Source organism: Symphalangus syndactylus, chromosome 17 (assembly GCF_028878055.3).
Source record: "Symphalangus syndactylus isolate Jambi chromosome 17, NHGRI_mSymSyn1-v2.1_pri, whole genome shotgun sequence".
Taxonomy (NCBI): Eukaryota; Metazoa; Chordata; class Mammalia; order Primates; family Hylobatidae; genus Symphalangus; species Symphalangus syndactylus.
In genome coordinates, this window is record NC_072439.2 from 82,526,968 (window position 1) to 82,547,695 (window position 20,728).

A 20,728-nucleotide genomic window follows, 5' to 3' on the forward strand; every position below is an offset into this window, starting at 1 on the left:
AAGATGAATTGGCTGTAAATACATGGATTTATATCTGGTCCACTAGTCTACATGTCTGTTTTAATGCCAGTACCATGCTGATTTGGTTACTATAGTAGTAGGTTTTGAAGTCAGGTAGTGTAATGCCTCCAGCTTTGCTCTTTTTGCTCAGGATTGCTTTGGCAATCCAGGGTCTCTTGTAGTTTCATATAAATTTTGGAATTTATTTTCTATTTCTTTGAAGAATTTCATTGGTAGTTTGACAGAGATTGCATTGAATCTATAAATTGATTTCAGTAGTGTCATTTTAATAATATTAATTTTTCCAATCCATGAGCATGGAATATCTATTTTTTATGTCCTCTGCAATTTCTTCCATCATTGTTTTATAGTTGTTGATATGGTTTGGCTCTGTATCCCCACCTAAATCTCGTCGAATTGTTATTCCTAGTGTTGGAGGAGGGGCCTGGTGGGAGGTGATTTAATCATAGGGGTGGACTTCCCCTTTGCTGTTCTTGTGATAGTGAGTGAGTTCTCATGAGATCTGGTTGTTTAAAAGTGTTTAGCACTTTCCCCTCCACTCTCTCTTCCTCCTTCTCCAGCCATGTAGGACATGACTCCTTCCTCTTTGCCTTCCACCATGATTGTAAATTTCCTGAAGCCTCCCTAGCCATGCTTCTTGTACAGCCTGTGGAAGTGTGAGTCAATTAAACTTCTTTTCTTTATAAATTACACGGTCTCAGGTAGTTTGTTTGTTTTTTGAGATGGAATCTTGCTCTGTCACCCAGCCTGGAGAGCAGTGGCACAATCTCGGCTCACTGAAACCTCTGCCTCCCAGGTTTAAGCAATTCTCCTGCCTCAGCCTCCCAAGTAGCTGTTATTACAGGCATGTGCCACCATGCTTGGCTAATTTTTTTTGTATTTTTAGTAGAGACAGGGTTTCACCATACTGACCAGGCTGGTCTTGAACTCCTGACCTCATCATCCACCCACGTCAGCCTCCCAAAGTGCTGGGATTACAGGCATAAGCCACTGTGCCCGGCCTAGGTAGTTCATTATGGTAATATGAGAATGGACTAATAGTTTTCCTTGTATAGATCTTTCATTTTGGTTAAATTGAATCCTAGTTTTTTAATATTCTTTGTAGCTATTGTAAATGAGATTGCTTTCTCTTTCAGATTGTTTGCTGTTGACATATATAAATGCTACTGATTTTTGTATGTTGATTTTGTATCCTACAACTTTATTGAATTCATTTATAAATTTTAACCATTTTTTTGGTGGAGTCTTTAGGTTTTTCTAAGTATAAGATCATGTTTTCTGTGAACAAGGCTAATTTGACTCTACCTTTCCAATCGGAATGTCATTTTTTTTTCTTTCTCTTCCTTAATTACTCTAGCCAGGGCTTCCAGTATTGTGGCAAATAAAAGTGATGAAAGTGGGCATCCTTGTCTTCTTCCAGATCTTAGAGGAAAGGCCTTCCATTTTTCCCTATTTAGTATGATGTTAGCTATGAGTTTATCAAATATGGTCTTCCTTATTTTGAGGTATGTTCCTTCTACACACGGTTTGTTGAGGGTTTGTATCATACCAGGATGTTGAATTTTATTAAATGCTTTTCTGTCATCTACTGAAGTAATCATATGGTTTTTTGTTCTTGTTTCTGTTAATGTGATGTATCACATTTATTGATTTGCATATGTTTTAAACCATCCTCACATCCCTTGGATGAATCCCACTTTATCATGGTGAATGATCTTTTTAATGTATTGTTGAATTCACTTTGTTAGTGTTTTGCTGATTATTTTTTCATCTGTGTGCATCAGTGATGTTGTCCTGTCCTACAGTTTTCTTTTGTTGTGTGCTGGGTTTTGAAATCTGAATAATGCTGGCCTCATAGAATGAGTTTGGAAGTGTTCTTTTCAATTTTTTGGAAGATTTTGAGAAGGATTGTTATTAGTTCTTTAAATGTTTGATAAAACTCAGCAGTGTAGCCATCAGATCATGGGCTTTTCACTAGTGGGTGACTTTTTGTTACGGTTTCAATGTCATTATTCATTATTGGTTTGTTGAGGTTTTCTATTTATTTACGGTTCAATGGTGATAGTTGGTATGTGTCCAAAACTGTATTCATTTCTTCTAGATTTTCCAATTTTTTTGTGTATTGTTGTTCATAATTGATTTGGTTTGGCTTCCCCACCCAATATCATCTTGAATTGTAACACCCACAATTCCCACATGTCATGGGAGGAACTTGGTGGGAGGTAATTGAATTATGGTGGTGGGTATTTCTTGTGCTGTTCTTGTGAGAGTGAATAAGCCTCATGAGATCTGATGGTTTTAAAAAACGGGAGTTTCCCTGCACAAGCTCTCGTCTTGTCTGCCACCATATGAGACGTACCTTTTACCTTCTGCCATGATTGTGAGGCTTCCCAAGCCACGTGGAGCTGTAAGTCCAATAAACCTCTTTCTTTTGTAAATTATCCAGTCTTGGGTATGGTTTTTTTGTTTTGTTTTGTTTTGTTTCAGTAGAGAGAGACAGGGTTTCACCATGTTAACCAGGTTGGTCTCGAACTCCTGACCTCAGGTGATCTGCCCACCTCGGCCTCCCAAAGTGCTGGGATTACAGGTGTGAGCCACCATGCTGGGCCTTGGGTATGCCTTTATCAGCATCATGGAAACAAACTAATACAATAATAGTCTCTCATCATTCTTTGTTTTTGTTGTTTTTTGTTGTTGTTGTTGTTGAAACAGGAGAAAGTGTCTAGCTCTGTTGTGTAGGCTGGAGTGCAGTGGCACAATCTTGGCTCATTGCAACCTCCATCTCCCGGGTTTGAGTGATTGTCGTGCCTCAGCCTCCCAAGTAGCTGGGACTACAGGCATATGCCACCACACCCGGCTAAGTTTTGTACTTTTAGTAGAGACTGGGTTTCACCACGTTGGGCATGCTGGTCTTCAACTCCTGACCTCAAATGATCCACCTGCCTTGGCTTCCCAAAGTACTGTCATAGGCATGAGTGACCGTGCCCACTACATTCTTTGTATTTCTGTGGTCTCAGTTGTTTTCTGTTTTATTTATTTGGGTCTTCTCTTTTTCCTAGTTTAGCTAAAAGTCTGTTAATTTTGTGTATCTTTTTTTTTAAAAAAAAAAAAAGGCCCAACTTTTCATTTTGTTGATCATCTGTATTTTTTTTTAGTCTCAATTTTATTTATTTCTGCTCTGATCTTTATTATTTCATTCCTTCTACTAATTTTGGGTTTGGCTGGTTCTTGCTTCTCTGGTTCCTTGTGGTACATTGTTAGGTTATTTATTTGAAATCTTCCTAGTTTTTAAATTTAAGCATTTATTGTTATAGATTTCCCTCTTAGAACTACTTTTGTCATATCCCATAGATTTCGGTATGTTGTATTTCCAGTTTGTTTCAATAAATTTTTAAATTTCCTTCTTAATTTCTTCATTGTCCCATTGGTTGCTCAGGAGCATTTTGCCTAATTTGTGTCGTTTCCAACATTTCTCTTGTTATTGATTTCTAGTTTAATTCCATTATTGTTGAGAAAAAATATTTAATATGAGTTCTACTTTTTTGAATTCCTTGAGAAATGTTTTGTAGCCTAATATATGATCTATTCTGCAGAATGTTCCATGAATTGATGAGAAAAATGTGTATTCTACAGCAGTTGGGTTAATTGTTCTGTATATGTCAGTTAGGCCTATTAGGTCTAGTGTGGGGTTTCACTCCAATGTTTCTTTGCTGATTTTCTGTCTGGATGATCTGTCCATTGCTGAAAGTGGGATGTTGAAATCTAAAATTAGCATTGTGCAATCTATCTATTAATGTTCACTTTATATAGTTGCAGCTCCAGTGTTAGATGGATAGATACTTGTAATTGTTACATCCTTTGCTGAGTTTACCCCTTGATCATCTTATAGTGACCTTGTTTCTTTTAATAGTCTTTGATTTTTAGTCTATCTACTTCTGCTCCTTTTTGGTTTCCAGTTGCATAGAATATCTTTTCCCACCCTTTTGCTTTCAGACTATTCATGTCTTTATAGTTGAAGTGGGTTTTCTGTAGGCAGCATATAGTTGAAACTTGTTTATTTTTCAACCATAGTATGCCTTTTAATTCGAAAACTGAATTCATTTACATTTAACGTTATTCTTGATAAGTAAGGACCTACTACTGCTATTTTCTTGCTTGGTTTTTGGTTATTTTTTAACTCCTCTTTTCCATTTTAACTGTCTTCTTTTGTGGTTAAGTGATTTTTCTCTAGTAGTATGTTTTAATTTGTTGCTTTTTATTTTTAGTGAATCTATTATAGGTTTTTATATTGTGGCTACCATGAGGCTTACATAAAACATCTTATGTATATAACAAGTTATTTTAAAGAGATGACAACTTATCTTAGATCAAAAAAAAGGTATAGAAACAAATTTTTAAAAAAGAAAAAATTCTATACTTTAACTCTATCCCCCTACATTTTGGCTTTTAGTTGCCTCAATTTATATTATTTTTATATTACCTATTTCTTAACAGGTTGCTATAGCTATCATTATTTTTCATAGATTTGAAGATGGGACTTTCATCACAGTACTCTGTGCAGACACTCCCCTGTACCAGCCTGGAGCTTGGTAGCTCTGCTGTGTGAACAATCACTGCAGTTTGGCTCTCAGGAAGCCACATCTCTAGGGGAAGAGGAGAAGCAATACATCAAAGAAGCACTCGTGGGACAAAAGAATCTGAAGAGCAGCGCTTGAGTCCCAGATCTTCCCTCTGACATTGTCCACCCAAATGAGAAGGAATTAGAAAAACAATTCTGGTAATATGACAAAAGAAGACTCTTTACCACCCCCAAAAGATCGCACTAGCTCATGAGCAATGGATCCAAACCAAGAAGAAATCCCTGAATTGCCAGAAAAAGAATTCAGAAGGTCGATTATTAGGCTAATCAAGGAGGCACCAGAGAAAGGTGAAGTCCAACTTAATGAAATAAAAAAAAAGAAAATGATACAAGATATGAAGGTAAAGTCCTTCAGTGAAATTAGATGGCATCAATAAAAAACAATCACAGTTTCTGGAAATGAAAGACACACTTAGAGAAATGCAAAATACACTATTAAGTCTCCATAATAGAATCAAACAAAGAACTTCAGAGCTCAAAGACAAGGTTTTCAAATTAACCCAATTCAACAAAGACAAAAAAGAATTTAAAAAAATGAACAAAGCCTCCAAGAGTCTGGGATTATGTCAAATTACCAAACCTAAGAAAAATTGGTGTTCCTGAGGAAGAAGAGAAATCTAAAAGTTTGGAAAACTTACTTGAGAGAATAATTGAGGAAAACATCCCTGGCCTTGCTAGAGATCTAGACATTCAAATACAAGAAGCTCAAAGAACACCTGGGAAATTTATCCCACAAAGATCGTCACCTAAGCACATAGTCATCAGGTTATCTAAAGTCAAGATGAAGGAAAGAAAGAATCTTACGAGCTGTGAGGCAAAAGCACCAGGTAACCCACAGAGGAAAGCCTATCACATTAACAGCAGATTTCTCAGCAGAAACCCTGTAAGCTAGAAAGGATTGGGGCCCTGTCTTTAGCCTCCTTAAACAAAATAATTATCAGCCAAGAATTTTGTATCCAGTGAAATTAAGCTTCATAAATGAAGGAAAGATACAGTTTTTTTCAGACAAACAAATGCTGAGAGAATTCACCACTACCAAGTCAGCATTATAAGAACTGTTAAAAGGAGCTCTAAATCTTGAAACAAATCCTCAAACTACGCCAAAATAGAACCTCCTGAAAGCATAAATCTCACAGGACATATACAACAAAACCACAATTTAAAAAAAAGGTATTCAAGCAAGAAATATCGTGAAGAATAGAATAGTACCTCACATCTCAATCCTAACATTGAATGTAAATGGCCTAAGTGTCCCACTTAAAAAATGCAGAATGGCAGAATGGATAAGAATTCACCAACCAAGTATATGCTGCCTTCAAGAGACTCACCTAACATATAATGACTCACATAAACTTAAGGTAAAGGGGTGGAAAAGATATTCTATGCAAATGGACACCAAAAATGAGCAGGAGTAGCTATTCTTCCATCAGACAAAACTAACTTTAAAGCAAGAGCAGTTAAAAAAGACAAAGAGGGACATTATATAATGATAAAAGGACTAGTCCAACAGGAAAATATCACAGTTCTATATATACATGCACCTAACACTAGAGCTCCCAAAATTTATAAAACAATTACTACTAGACCTAAGAAATGAGATAGGAACACAATAAAGTGGGGGACTTCAATACTCCACTGACAGCACTAGACAGGTCATTAAGACTGTCAACAAAGAAATAATGGATTTAAACTATACTCTAGAACAAATGGACTTAACAGGTATTTCAGAACATTTCTACTCAACAACTGCAGAATATACATTCTATTAATCAGCACATGGGACATTCTTCAAGATGGACCATATGATAGGCCACAAAACAAGTCTCAACAAATTTAAGAAAATTAAAATTATATCAAGTATTCTCTCAGACCACAGTGGAATAAAATTGGAAATTAACTACAGAAGGAATCCTCAAAACCATGCAAATACATGGAAATTAAATAACCTGCTCCTGAACAATCACTGAGTCAAACATGAAATCAAGATGGAAATATAAAAAAATTATTTCAACTGAACAATAATAGTTACACAACCTATCAAAACCCCTGGGATACAACAAAGGCAGGACTAAGAGGAAAGTTCATAGCCATACATCAAAAAGTCTGAAAGAGCACAAATAGACAATCTAAGGATACACCTCAAGAAACTAGAGAAACAAAAACAAACCAAACCCAAACCCAGCAGTAGAAAAGAAATAACCAAGATCAGAGCAGAACTAAACAAAATTGAAACTAAAAAAAAGATAAATACAAAAGATAAATTAAATGAAAAGCTGCTTCTTTGAATAGATAAATAAAATTGATAGACCATTAGCAAGATTAACAAGGAAGAGGGAAGATCCAAATGAGCTCAATTAGAAACAAAACAGGAGATATTACAACCAATGCCACAAAAATACAAAAGATCATTCAAGGCTACTATGAACGAGCATAAACTAGAAAACCTAGAAGACATATATATGTTCCTGGAAATATACAATCCTCCTAGATTAAACTAGGAAGAAATAGAAACTCTGAACAGACCAATAACAAGCAGTGAGATTGAAATGGTAATTTAAAAATTATCAAGAAAAAAAAGTTTGGGACCAGATGGATTCGCAGCTGAATTCTATCGGATATTCATAGAAGAATTAGTAACAATCTTATTGGCACTATTCCACAAGACAGAGATTCTATGAAGTCAGTCTCACCCTAATGCCACCTCACCTAAAACTACAGACCAACATTCCTGATGAATATAGATGCAGAAATACTTAACAACATACTAACTGAATCAAACAGCATATCAAAAAGATAATCCACCATGATCAAGTGGGTTTCATACCAGGGATGCAGGGATGTTTTAACATACACAAGTCAATAAATATGATACACTACATAAATAGAATTAAAAACAAACATTACATGATCATCTCAACAGACACAGAAAAAGCATTTGACAAAATCTAGCATCTCTTTAGGATTAAAATCCTCAGCAAACGCAGCACAGAAGGACATACCTTAATGTAATAAAAGCCATCTATGACAAACCCACAGTCAACCTAATACTGAATGATTCTGCACCTGAATCAATACAGAATATTGATTCTACTCATCCATACATGCTCATGGATGAGTAAAACCAATATTGTGAAAATGACCATACTGCCAAAAGCAATCTATAAATTCAATGCAATTTCCATCAAAATACCACCATCATTATTCACAGAGCTAGAAAAAAATCCTAAAATCCATTTGGAACCAAAAAAGTTCAAAGCATTCCCCCTAAGAACTGGAGCAAGACAAGGATGCCCACTCTCACCATATTTAACATAGTACTGGAACTCCTAGCCAGAGCAAACAGACAAGAGAAAGAAAGAAAGGGCATCCAAATTGATAAAGAGGAAGTCAAACTGTCGCTGTTTGCTGATGATATGACTGTATACCTAGAAAATCCTAAAGACTTCTGCAAAAAGCTCCTAGAACTGATAAATGAATTCAGCAAAGTTTCAGGACACAAAATCAATACACACAAATCAGAAGCTCTGCTATACACCAACAGTGACAAGCTGAGAATCAAGAACTCAATCCCTTTTACAATAGCTGCCAAAAAAAAAAAAAAACTAAAATACTTAGGAATATATTAAATACCTAACCAAAGAGGTGAAAGACCTCTACAAGGAAAACTACAAAACACTGCTGAAAGAAATCACAGATGACACAAACAAATGGAAACACATCTCATGCTCATGGATGGGTAGAATCTATATTGTGAAAATGACCACACTGCCCAAAGCAATCTACAAAGTCAATGCAATGCCCATCAAAATACCACCATCATTCTTCACAGAACTAGCAAAAACATCCTAAAATTCATTTGGAACCAAAAAAGAGCCTGCATAGTGAAAGCAAGAAGAAGCAAAAAGAACAAATCTGGAGGCATCACATTACCTGACTTTATACTATAAGGCCACAGTCACCAAAACAGTATGATACTGGTATAAAAATAGGCACACAGACCAATGGAACAGAATAGATAATCCAGAAATAAAGCCAAATACTTACAGCCAACTGATCTTCAACAAAGCAAACAAAAACATAAAGTAGGGAAAGAACACCCTATTCAACCAGTGGTGCCGGGATAATTGGCAAGCCACATGTAGAAGGATGAAACCGGATCCTCATCTCTTACCTTATACAAAAATCAACTCAAGATGGATCAAAGACTTAAATTTAAGACCTAAAACCATAAAAATTTTAGAAGATAACTTTGGAAAAACCCTTTTAGACATTGGCTTAGGCAAAGACTTCATGACCAAGAACCCAAAAGCAAATGCAATAAAAACAAAATTAAATAGATGGGACTTAATTAAAAAGCTTCTGTACAGCAAAGGGAACAGTCAGGAGAGTAAAAAACCCACAGAGTGGGAGAAAATCTTCACAATCTATACATCTGACAAAGGACTAATATCCAGAATCTACAAAACTCAAACAAATCAGCAGTAAAAAAAAAAAAAAACAATCCCATCAAAAAGTGGGCTAAGGACATGAATAGACAATTCTCAAAAGAAAATATACAAATCAGCAACAAACATATGAAAAAATGTTCAACATCGGTAATGATCAGGGAAAAGCAAATCAAAACCACAATGCAATACTACCTTACTCCTGCAAGAATAGCCATGCTCAAAAAATTAAAATATAATAGATGTTGGCGTGGATGTGGTAAAAAGGGAACACTTCTACACTGCTGCTGGGAATGTAAACTAGTACAACCACTAAGGAAAATAGTGCGGAGATTCCTTAAAGAAATAAAAGTAGAACTATCATTTGATTCAGCAATCCCATTTTGGATATTTACCCAGAGGAAAAGAAGTCATTATACAAAAAATATACTTGCACACACATGTTTATAGCAGCACAATTCGCAATTGCAAAAATATGGAACCAGCCCAAATGCCCATCAATCAACGATTGGGTAAAGAAATTGTGGTATATATGTACCATGGAATACTGCCCTGCCATAAAAGGAACAAAATAGTGGCATTCACAGTAACCTGGACGTAATAGGAGACCATTATTCTAAGTGAAGTGACTCAGGAATGGAAAACCAAACATTGTGTGTTCTCACTCATAAGTGGGAGCTAAGCTATGAGGGTGCAGAGCCATAAGAATGATACAATGGAGTTTGGGGCCTTGGGGGAAAGGGTAGGAAGGGGGTAAGGGATAAAAGATTACACACTGGGTACAGTGTACACTGCTCGGGTGATGGGTGCACAAAAATCTCAGAAATCTCCACTAAAGAAGTTATTCATGTAATCAAACACCACCTGTTCCCCAAAAACCTATTGAAATAAAAAAAAAAATTTTTAAATGCTTAACATCTCGAATCACCAGGGAAATACAAATCAAAATCACAATGAGATAGCACCTCGTACCTGTTAGAGTGGACATTATCAAAAAGACGATAGGAGTAATTATCAAACATTATCAAATCAAAAATTATCAAACATTATCAAAAAGGTAAGTGTTGCTGCAGATGTGGATGAAAGGGAGCCCTTGTACATTTTGTGGGAATGTTAATTTGTGGAGCCATTTTGGAAACAGTATGGAGGTTCCTCCAAAAACTCACAATAGAATTACTATATTATTCCGCATTACTACTACTGGGTATATATCTAAAGGAAGTGAAATTAATATGTAAATAAAATACCTGTACCCCTGTGTTTATTGCCACACTATTCACAATAGCCAAGATATGAAACCAATCTAAGTGTCCAGCAACAGATGAATACATTTTTTATTTTGAGACAGAGTCTTGCCCTGTCACCCAGACTGGAGTGCAATGGCACGATCTCAGCTCACTGCAACCTCTGCCTCCCGGTTTCAAGTGATTCTTCTGCCTCAGCCTACCAAGTAGCTGGGATTACAGGTGCACACCACTATGCCTGGTTAATTTTTGTGTATTTTTAGTAGAGACGGGGTTTCACCATGTTCGCCAGGCTGGTCTCGAACTTCTGACCTTGTGATCCGCCCGCCTCGGCCTCCCAAATTGCAGGGATTACAGATGTGAGCCACCGTGCCTGGCTAAATGAATTTTTTTAAAGGTTTACACACACACACACACACACACACACACACACACACAGTGAAATACTACTCAGCCATAAAAAGGCAGAAAAATTTGCAACAACATGAGTGAATCTAGAGGACACTGTGTTAAGTGAAATAAGCCAGGCACAGAAAGACAAATATCATGTAGTCTCACTTACATTTGATATCTAAAAAAATCACAGAGTAGAATGGTGGTTATTGGAAGTTGGGCGGGGTGAAAAGGGTGGAGGGGGAAAGGGGAAATGTTGGTGAGAGGGTATTAAGTTCCAGTTAGACAAGAGGAATAAGTTCTGGTGATGTTTTGCACAGCAGGGTGACTTTAGTTAGTAATAACGTATTATATATTTCAAAAATTTCTAAAACGGTGGATTTTAAATGTTCTCACCACAAAAAAGTGATAAGTATGTGAGGTGACGGATATGCTAATTGCCCTAATTTGCTTACTCCACAATGTATAGATGCATTAAAACATCACATTGTACCCCATAAATATATACAATTATTATTTTTCAATTAAAAATTAAGAAAAATAGTTTAAGCTCTTCCCTATTCCTGATTGAATCTAGAATCTGCACCATTTGGTGGAGGTCTGCTTCCTTTGCTTCACTTTTACTCTAGATGGCAGCAGCAGAACAAAATAGAGGAGAAAAATCTGCTCTCAATGAGATGTATTACCCGTCTACTATGTAAAAAAAAAAAAATCTCAATGTTATTTGAAACAAAATATACCACTTAAAAATTTTCTTTCATTATAGAAATACTTTAACAGTATTTCAATTATTAAAAATCAATGTACAGACGTCTTCATAATTGTTCAACTTGTCAGGACACTAATAAGATATTTATAGAAATTTTTTATGATAATATTTCCGCAAAGACTCACTCACTGCTTATATTAACAGATTTACACTTGGAGGCTAAGGTTTCATGTTTGAATATCAAATACACTTTTTAAATTGATGGAAACATAAGTGATAAATAATCGAAGGGATAACAGAAATTCTCTGGGTGAATATATTACAGAAATAAAACTTTAATATTTCTCTAATAACCATGTTTTTAAAGTTATTTCAAATAAAAATATACACATGAAACTGGCTTTAAATATATTAAAATTATAGCTTGTAAGCATTTAAAAAGAAATAATTTTATTATAAAACAACATTTTCCACCGTCACACTTTAAACTGTGAGGATTTATGATCCAAGAGAATTTGCAGATGAGATTGCAGAAACACTGGAAACATTATAAAAACAAAGAGACCTAGAGAGGAACCAAGAGATTAAAAGAAGGATGCAAGTTATCATAATTTTCAAAAAGGCACTTCCAGAAAATATAATTTATTTTGCTTGACATTATATCCTCACAAAACTCTCGTCTAGATTAAACAGAATTCCCAAGAGCTTAGAAAATAGAATTGTCCAGGTTTTGTGCCTTATAGCTCTATATTCATGCCTCTATATTCATAGATTTATGTATTTATTAAGACAATTTTCCTGCAGAGTGCATCAAAATATCTTGGAGAAGAGTTATCTTTTTCCAAATTACACAAAGGTGCCATTTGGACTAATGGTGGCACTGTTATCACGAATCAGAATGGCTTCACTAAATTAAAGCCCTGCCAAAGTAAAACTTCCCTTCTCGTGCTAGAATTATTGGCTTAATAAGAATTTATTAATCAGAGCCTTCAGATTATCATTGTCCAATCAATTATTTAACTAGATAGATGGAAAGGCAGCATAGAACAGTGTCAAGGAGGCAGGCTTTGGGTGGAGATCTTAGTTGGATTTCTAGTTCTGCCATTTACTCATAGGCCCCACTTATGTTTATGTGAATTGGAAAGCAGCTTGGCATTATGTGATTGGAACATTAATTTTTTTATTTTCTTTATCTAACCATTGCATTCAAGAAATTAAACCTGAGGGAAAAATCAGGAAGGTGGAAAAAGCTTTATGCACAAAGAAATTAATCACTGTGTGATTTATAATAGTGAACAAACTGAAAATGAGGTACAACAGGGAAATGGTTAAGTGAATTACAAAATACAGTAAGATTCAGTAATCAAATGAACATTTATCAAAGGTTTACAACATCCCATGTATTCTGCTATGCACTAGAGATTCCGCACTGAACAAGATAGACATGGAATCTGACTCTTCTATGATAATTTAACATCAACTTAAAGTAAGCAGGAGGCAAGCACTTATAACACCATACTATCCACTATACGGTTTATATATGGATATATGTATATGTGTGTATATGCATAAAAAATACAAGAAAATAAATCAAAATATTAATAATTGTTAGGTCTTTTGTTATAAAAATTTTATATACTTTTCAATATTTTCTACAATGAGAATGTTACTGTTAAAAAATTTTTTTTAATTATACAAAATGGCATTATACCAAAGGTAGGCTACAAAAGAAAACAAAATTATCTAATAATGTACTTAAAAGTCAAGATCACCTCACGGTACAGGAAATCCCTTCAGATATAAAGACATATTACGTTGTCTTTTTTTGTATTTTGATTTCCATCACAGTGTCCTTTGCAAAGCTCACTTCCTCTCTAGCATTCGGAAGGCCTGTCTGTTCTTATGCAGGGAAGGAATGTGAATGCTAGCAGCAAATTCCACCCTGGTGACACAAGGGGGTGCACAGGCCTTGCTTCCAAATGTTTCCCTTTGTCTTGGAAAGAAGAGGGAAAAAAAAAACCTGACATTTGATTTGGTGACCAATTAAAATGTTTTAACAGGCTTATGTATACAGTTCACAGCGTGTTTCTAAACCAAGAGATCTCTGAGGGCATGATCCTGTGTACAAACCACTCCTACTTCCCCACATTTATTTCACAAGAAAAAATATTGCAGGAGAATGAGTGGCCTTTTAAAGTACAATTAGTAAAACTGGAGACTGCCTGAATGGCCCAGAACAGGGATTGTTAAAGAAATGATGGCACATAATAAACAAATTAGAAAATAACCATTAAAAATAATGTTGACATGGAAAGGACATTAAAAAGCAATTCATACAATAATACATACAATATGGTCTAATTTTTTTTTATTTAAATGTACTACATGAATAAGTAGAAAAATCTGGAAAGAGATATACCAAAGTATTAATAGTCATTATCCTTGAAAGCTGGATGACAGGTTTATTACCTTCTTCCTATATATCTACATTTTATAATTTTTGTGTACAATGAATAAAAATTTGATTTTAAAATAAGAAAAATAAATGAGTACTCCCAAATAAGTACCAGTTCTTATGATCCTTATTAATTAAATATATGTAAATTGCTACAGATCACCCAGAGATATGGTGACAATATAGCCCTGTTTGCCAAAGACAATTTTACTTTGTAACTGTTGTTCTGATACAACTGAATAATGCCACTTTCATTCCAAAACTCTGAATAAGTCACCCTACATGTATATTTTTAAATTTTTACCCCTAGCAAGTTGTGCCACTTTTGTCCTTATATCAGCAGGTTGCTTCCAATCCAAAATATCTTAATCCTTCTCTCTACTAATATGCTAAGACGCAAGGCTAGTCCAGAAATCCTGAGACTCTCATGGCTGCACCAGGGTCAGCATGGGCCAGGGTATACCCCAAGACCCATCCAAATCACAGTCAAGACAGAATATTTTTGAGGCCCATCTTGACCCCTTGTGCACCCTACCAGCAGGACATCTTCTGACATGTTTTTTGAGACAGAGCCCTGGCACTACTATGAGAGAGAATATTTTCCAAAGCACTACTATACATGTAATACAATGATCCTACTGCCTTGGTTAACATTCCTTGAATTAGAAGTAACAAACATGCTCAAATAACAAGTAAAAATGAAAAATTTGCAATTAATCTAAGGGTATCTCCCAACATTTAGTACATGGAGTCCAGCCAGGCTCTGAGTCTTAATTTCTAAGAGATACAATCTAGTTGATTCAGTACAATGAATGGATTAGTTCCTCCTGGATTAGGTGTCCACCCTAACTCAATCAATTATGGCCAGGGAGTGGTGGAATAACAGTACTGAAATGGCCCACCCATGTGAATTAGGAAACAAGAATGTAGTCTGGGTAGATAGCCTCATGAAAATCTGCTTGCTAGCTTTACCTCCTTCACAGAGAACTGGACAAGCTTCTCCTCTTCAATGACATACTCTGACTACATAGGCAGAAAAGAAGGAACTTTTACCTGCACATCAGAAGTATTGTGATGATACCTCCAATGATACCCTCAACCATAGTTTTCAGCACACCTGCCTCATAATTTCTTAATTCTATTGCCAGCTTCCATGAGAACTGGGACCATAGTCCTTATCCACTTTCTCCATACTTTACATCCTATGATAAGGAGTCATGAGGAAGTTTCGGGTCACCCATCAGAAGAGCAAAATCTTTATTCTTTTGCTTTTTCATCCGTTCACTCATGTAACAAACATTTATTGCATTTCTATCAATTGTCAGGACCTGTACTTAGTGCTGTGGGCAGAGATAAGACATGGTCCTTATTCACAGGCATTCACAATGTACTGAGAGAGTCAAAGAGATAAAAGAATAATTATGTTACAATGTGATATGACATACAACAGAAGTATATATAGAGTGTGCTGAGTGCAGAGAAAAAGGATCTAAATCATCCCTTTGAGAAATTAAGGCATCAAAAAGGTGATTATATTCTATTTGGATGCTGAAAAAATACTTTTCTTGATGGAGATGAAGAGGAAGTTTCCCAGCTAAAATACAACAATAAAAAATAGCTACCATATCCTTAATATTTACTGCATATAGAGACACTCTGACATATGCTGTACATGGATTATCTCGTTTAAACCTTACAGCCCAACTGGTCTGCTTGTCACACCATTGCCCATATGTATCTCAGGACCAGCCAACCATTTAGAACAGAACTACCAGCACATAGGGACTTTAATAAATGCCAACAAATTAACTGAAAATATTCTATGTTAATGTGTATGAAAACAAGAGCTTTTATCTACTGCTGATGGAAATATAACTTCCTTGAGGACAATGTGTCAATGTGCATCACAACTTACTTCTAGAAATTTGCCTTAAGGAGATAATTGAGAATTTAGGCAAGGTTATAACTACAAGTATGTTCATCACAGTATTTTTATTTTTTAATTTTTTCTTTTTTTCCATATCTCCTCAAATTCCTTTTACCACATCACAGTATTTTTTATAACAATCTAAATTGAAATTGTCCAACAATATCACAAAAAGATGGTATAGAAGCATATTTATTTAGTATAAAGATGTTCATAACAAGTTAATATTCAATATATAAACAGAATATATAAAATGGTCTCACTTTACTTTATAACTGTATATATACAAATAGATGTATATAAATTTAAAATGTGCACATATATTTTAAATGTGTAACTGTCTTTATAGATATGTGTTTTATTGCATATATGTTTAGTTTATATATGTATATATATATATATTTATATGAAGCACTGGAAGGAGATACACTAATCAGTAATTTATTTGGCCAAAAATTTGGGGATTAGATAATCTTTTGGTTTATCTCTATTTTCAAATTTTTCTACAATAAGATCATATTACTTAAGCAAATAAACAAAAATGAGATCTTACAATGCCACTTATTGGCAAGAATTTATAATTTAATCATTTGTTTACATTTGCCAAGCCAAGAAACAAGATCTTAAGGTATGAGCTACACTCAACATAAAATTACTTGGTACTTATATAGGAGTGGCATCTCTGAAAATTTTAAGTTTTTGCATCTTTGAACAATATTTCATAGAGATTACTCACATATCCAAATTATGTCCTCTTCCAATAAAGGTGAAGAATCTAAAAAGGAAGAAGCTCCCAATCTGCCACTTATCAGTAATTTGAGCTTTGGTGAGTCACTTAACCTCTCTGAGCTTCAGGGTGATTATCTATAAAAAAGGAACAAAAACCTATCTTAGCAGTTCTTATAAGGATTGAACGAATATACCTGTGCATGCTTTATAAACTTTATACGAATGGTCAGTGCAATTTTAACTAAGATCAGATATTAGGTCTTAAGTTCTCCTTCTGGGGATCTTCTAATTTTTAAGAATGTCCAACAGCTTTATAGATGACAAAGTCATTCTTTATTATTCTGTCACAATCCAGGAGACACTGCCAACCCAGGAAAATTGCACTGTTTCTATTAATGGGTTTGGCCACTGCTCTTGCAGCTTTGGCAATCTACCATAAAGAAAGAATTTCATGTTGCTACTTGAAACCTTTTGTGAAATTGATTCGAGCTTCTTAGTGCATTTAATTGTCCCTATAATAGTCCTAAGCCCAACATAATAGCCGATGAAAATGCTCATGCTAATTTTAACTCCTCGGTTTTTCTGTAGCCATTTGCCCAAAGATCCAAAACTAAAGTCACTCTTTTCCCTGGTATAGTCAAAAAGCCAGTTATTTCAGTCATTGGAATTCTTTTCTCAGTCTAGCTCCTCACGCCCTCCCTAATCTGGAGAAACCACTTTTAAACATGCTGACTAAGAGATCTGATTTCACCTCATTTCACCTGTTGAGTTCTAGCTCTGTTTTTTTTATGGCTTAAGACACCTGTTTCCTGTATATTATTGAAAAACCATAATGTAATACGACATTAGAGTCTTTAGTCATTGAAAACCTCTTCTTTACAATAATTTTTCTTTTCTACTTTTCACAAGCATAGTCCTTCCCTTAGGTCAGCTTTTGATAAATACTCATAAAATCACACTGGCAATGCTGGTAAGCATATTCACTTGGAGAAACCAAGAAGATTCTAATTTGGGAATCTTAAAATCTTCTGGCATCTCTAAACTTGAAAGATGACCTGGGTAGTGAGCCTACAATTACGTGTTCTAATCTTCTTTGGGTCTATGACACCATTATGAACACACTAGGACACATCTGAGGGGTGTTTCCCTTCCCCACCCTGCCCGTCATCCACCAGTTCAGCCAACTGTTTTGGTGGACTCCTATTCTCTACCCTTTATGCTTACCAGGGTGGATAATGGATTAGCAACTGCAAAAGGAAGCTGAACTGAAAGTATTCTTCTTTGTCTATTAAACTATACTTCAACAGTGACAGCATTCAGTACCTTTTATTGTAATTGCTCGATTAATTATAATTTACTATATTTGCTTCCCCTTTAGATCCTAAGTTTTGCTGCTATCTCCCCATTATCTAACATAGGGCCTGCTACAAATTAGGTACTGAATAGTAACTTATTAAATGAGTGAATCATCTCTCTCAATCCTGGTTTCCATTTTTATTAACAGAATTAGAGCCAGGCAAGTTGGCAAATGCCTATAATCCCAACACCTGGGAGGCTGAGGTAGGAGGATCCCTTGAGCCCAGGAGTTTGAGGCTACAGTGAGCCATGATCGCACCACTGCATTCCAGCCTGGGTGACAGAGCAAGACCCTAACTCTTTATAAAAATAGTCATCAGTCAAGGGGGCTTGTCAAGGGGGTGGCTATGTGAATAAATTGCAAAAAAATATAGTCTACCAGTTAGTCCAAATTTGGCCTCTGGAATGTGAATCAGTCCCCAGTATCATCTATGTGTTTTTACAATGATAAGTGAAGATAAGTAAAATGTTAAAATAAGTTATGTTGGATCAATGGCAAGGCATTTTTCAAACTTTTCATTATTTTAAAATAAAGAGCCTCAAGCAAACGCTCCTTCCTCCTCATAAGAGCTAATGCATATTAAATACATTCAGGTGATGAAACTGTCCTAAGCACTTAACGTAAATGTATTATCACTTTAGTCTTGATGAAACTGTATACAATTACTAAGCTCATTTTATAACTGAGAAAATAAAGCAACCCGGAGTTAAATTGTCAACGTTTCCAAAATATGTAAGTAGGACAATCAAATCCATTTCTATTTGAATCAAGAGCCCAAGTTCTTATCTACTAAACTCTACCATTTACCAGCTAAAATTTAGAATTTCCGAGTTTGTTTAGCTTAATTCCATTATATTCAGAAAACATAATTTGTATGATTTTCATTGTTTTAATTTGCTGAGTTTTGTTTTATGATACTTAATATTGTCTACCTTGGTTAATGCTCTTGGTCAACCTGAAGAAAATGTGTATTCTGCTATTGTTGGGTACAGTCTGTGAATGTCAAATAAATTCAGTTGGTTAATGGTGTTTTTTAGTTCATCTTTGCTAATTCTCTCTACTTGCCTTGTCAATTACTGAGTTGACAGAAGAAAAATCGAGCTGAAGTTTCCAACAATAATTTTTATTTGTCCAGTTTTATCAGTATTTGCTAGAGCTCTGTTGTAAGTCACATATATATTTAGCATTGTTATCTACTTAATAAATCTTTCCTAAATCTACTTAGTAAATTAACCATTTTATAATTATGTGTTGTCCTTCATTATCCCTAGTAATTTTCCTCTCTCCCAAGTCTACTTTGCCTTATATTAATGTAGCTACTCAGCTTTCTGTCAAATAGTGTCTGCATTGTATATTCTTTTCCATTCTTTCATTTTTCACCCATCGTATTGTTATATTTAGAGTGGGTTTCTCATAGACAGCATATTATGGTTTTCCTCATTCTGACAATCTCTGTTTTTTAACTGGTATGTTTAGATAATTTACACTTACTATCATCGTAGATACATATTTGGATTTAGGGTTACCATTTTGGTATTTAAGAGTAAATTGATTCTGAATAAGGGCCCCTTTAAGACTGAATGAGTTTTAATAAAAAGGAACTAGGGCCATATCTTTAGTTGTATAATAGCCCTTTTTATTCTTTAGAGTAGTATGCAGTTGTGTTAAAATAATCAAAATTTCCAAACAAACTTTCTATAATAAAAGTTACTTTTATAATTGGAAATGAGAAATATTATTTCAATGATAAAATAGCTGTATAGATTATTAACAGACTTTTCCTAAATCTGTGACTCTGGTTTAAATGTGACTGCTAAAGTCATAGGCACATAGCTCAACCATTTCCACACATAAACCTGCCCTTCCTTAGCTTGGAACACCACATGGATAAGTTCCAGGCAAAGCAAAGGAATCAAAGGAACTTTCTAACTTTGGAAAGTTCCATGTTCTCTTTTTTCCTACATTATTGTAGCTCTTCATGGTGGGAAATAAAAGGTCAGGACTTTAGCTTTCAAGAAACCGAGTTGGACAAATCACTATACACACAATCCTGAACTCATTTGCATGACGGAGTGAGTCCCCAGTCAATTCCTTCAGGCAGGAGTCTGGCATGAGCACAAAAAGCATTTTCACAAAATTCATGTTTTACTGCTTCCTGTTCCCTATCCTTGGTTGAAGTTCAGTGGGCCAAGGATAGGTAAACAGTTAAGGATTTCATCTTGCAGAAACTGAGCAATAAAGCACACATTTGGAGAGAAAAAAAGCAATATAATAAAAAAAATTCTCCTCCCTTTAAAAAAGTAATCATGTTTAATTAAAAGGAAACAAACATTTGACTTGAGAGTGGCTATTTTTTTCTAACACTTTATTGTAAGACTCTATGTTAATAAAAAAGCTAAAAGATGTAGAATATTTATCACTTAACGCAACAAATAAAAATATTCATTCAACTCTGTTGCTGCCACAGGAGTAATATTGTTATCTCAGAAGATCGTAAGTAATATTAACTGAGATAATGCATGTGAAAAATTACTACACCATAGAGGGAAAAAGCAGACTAGTGTTTGCCAGGGGCTGGAGGTGGGGGAAGGAGTTGACTTTAAGGGCCCAGGAAAATTTTTCTGGAGTGTTGGAACTGTTCCATGATTTAGCTGTGGTGCATTTATATACATTTGTTAAAACTTGCAGAGTGAATATTACTGTTCATAAATTATACCTTAATAAAAAATATTTTAAATGCCTCACACACAGAAGGTAGTCAACAAGAGAAATTCAAAAATCAGTTTTCACTTTAGATGATGTGTTATAT

The 20,728-nt window shown here is 35.0% G+C and overlaps 1 pseudogene; it reads right to left on the reverse strand.

Moving 5' to 3' along the window:
* LOC129469553 (FLYWCH-type zinc finger-containing protein 1-like) overlaps positions 1-20,728 on the reverse strand; it is an 82,022-nt pseudogene that overhangs the window by 43,148 nt on the left and 18,146 nt on the right.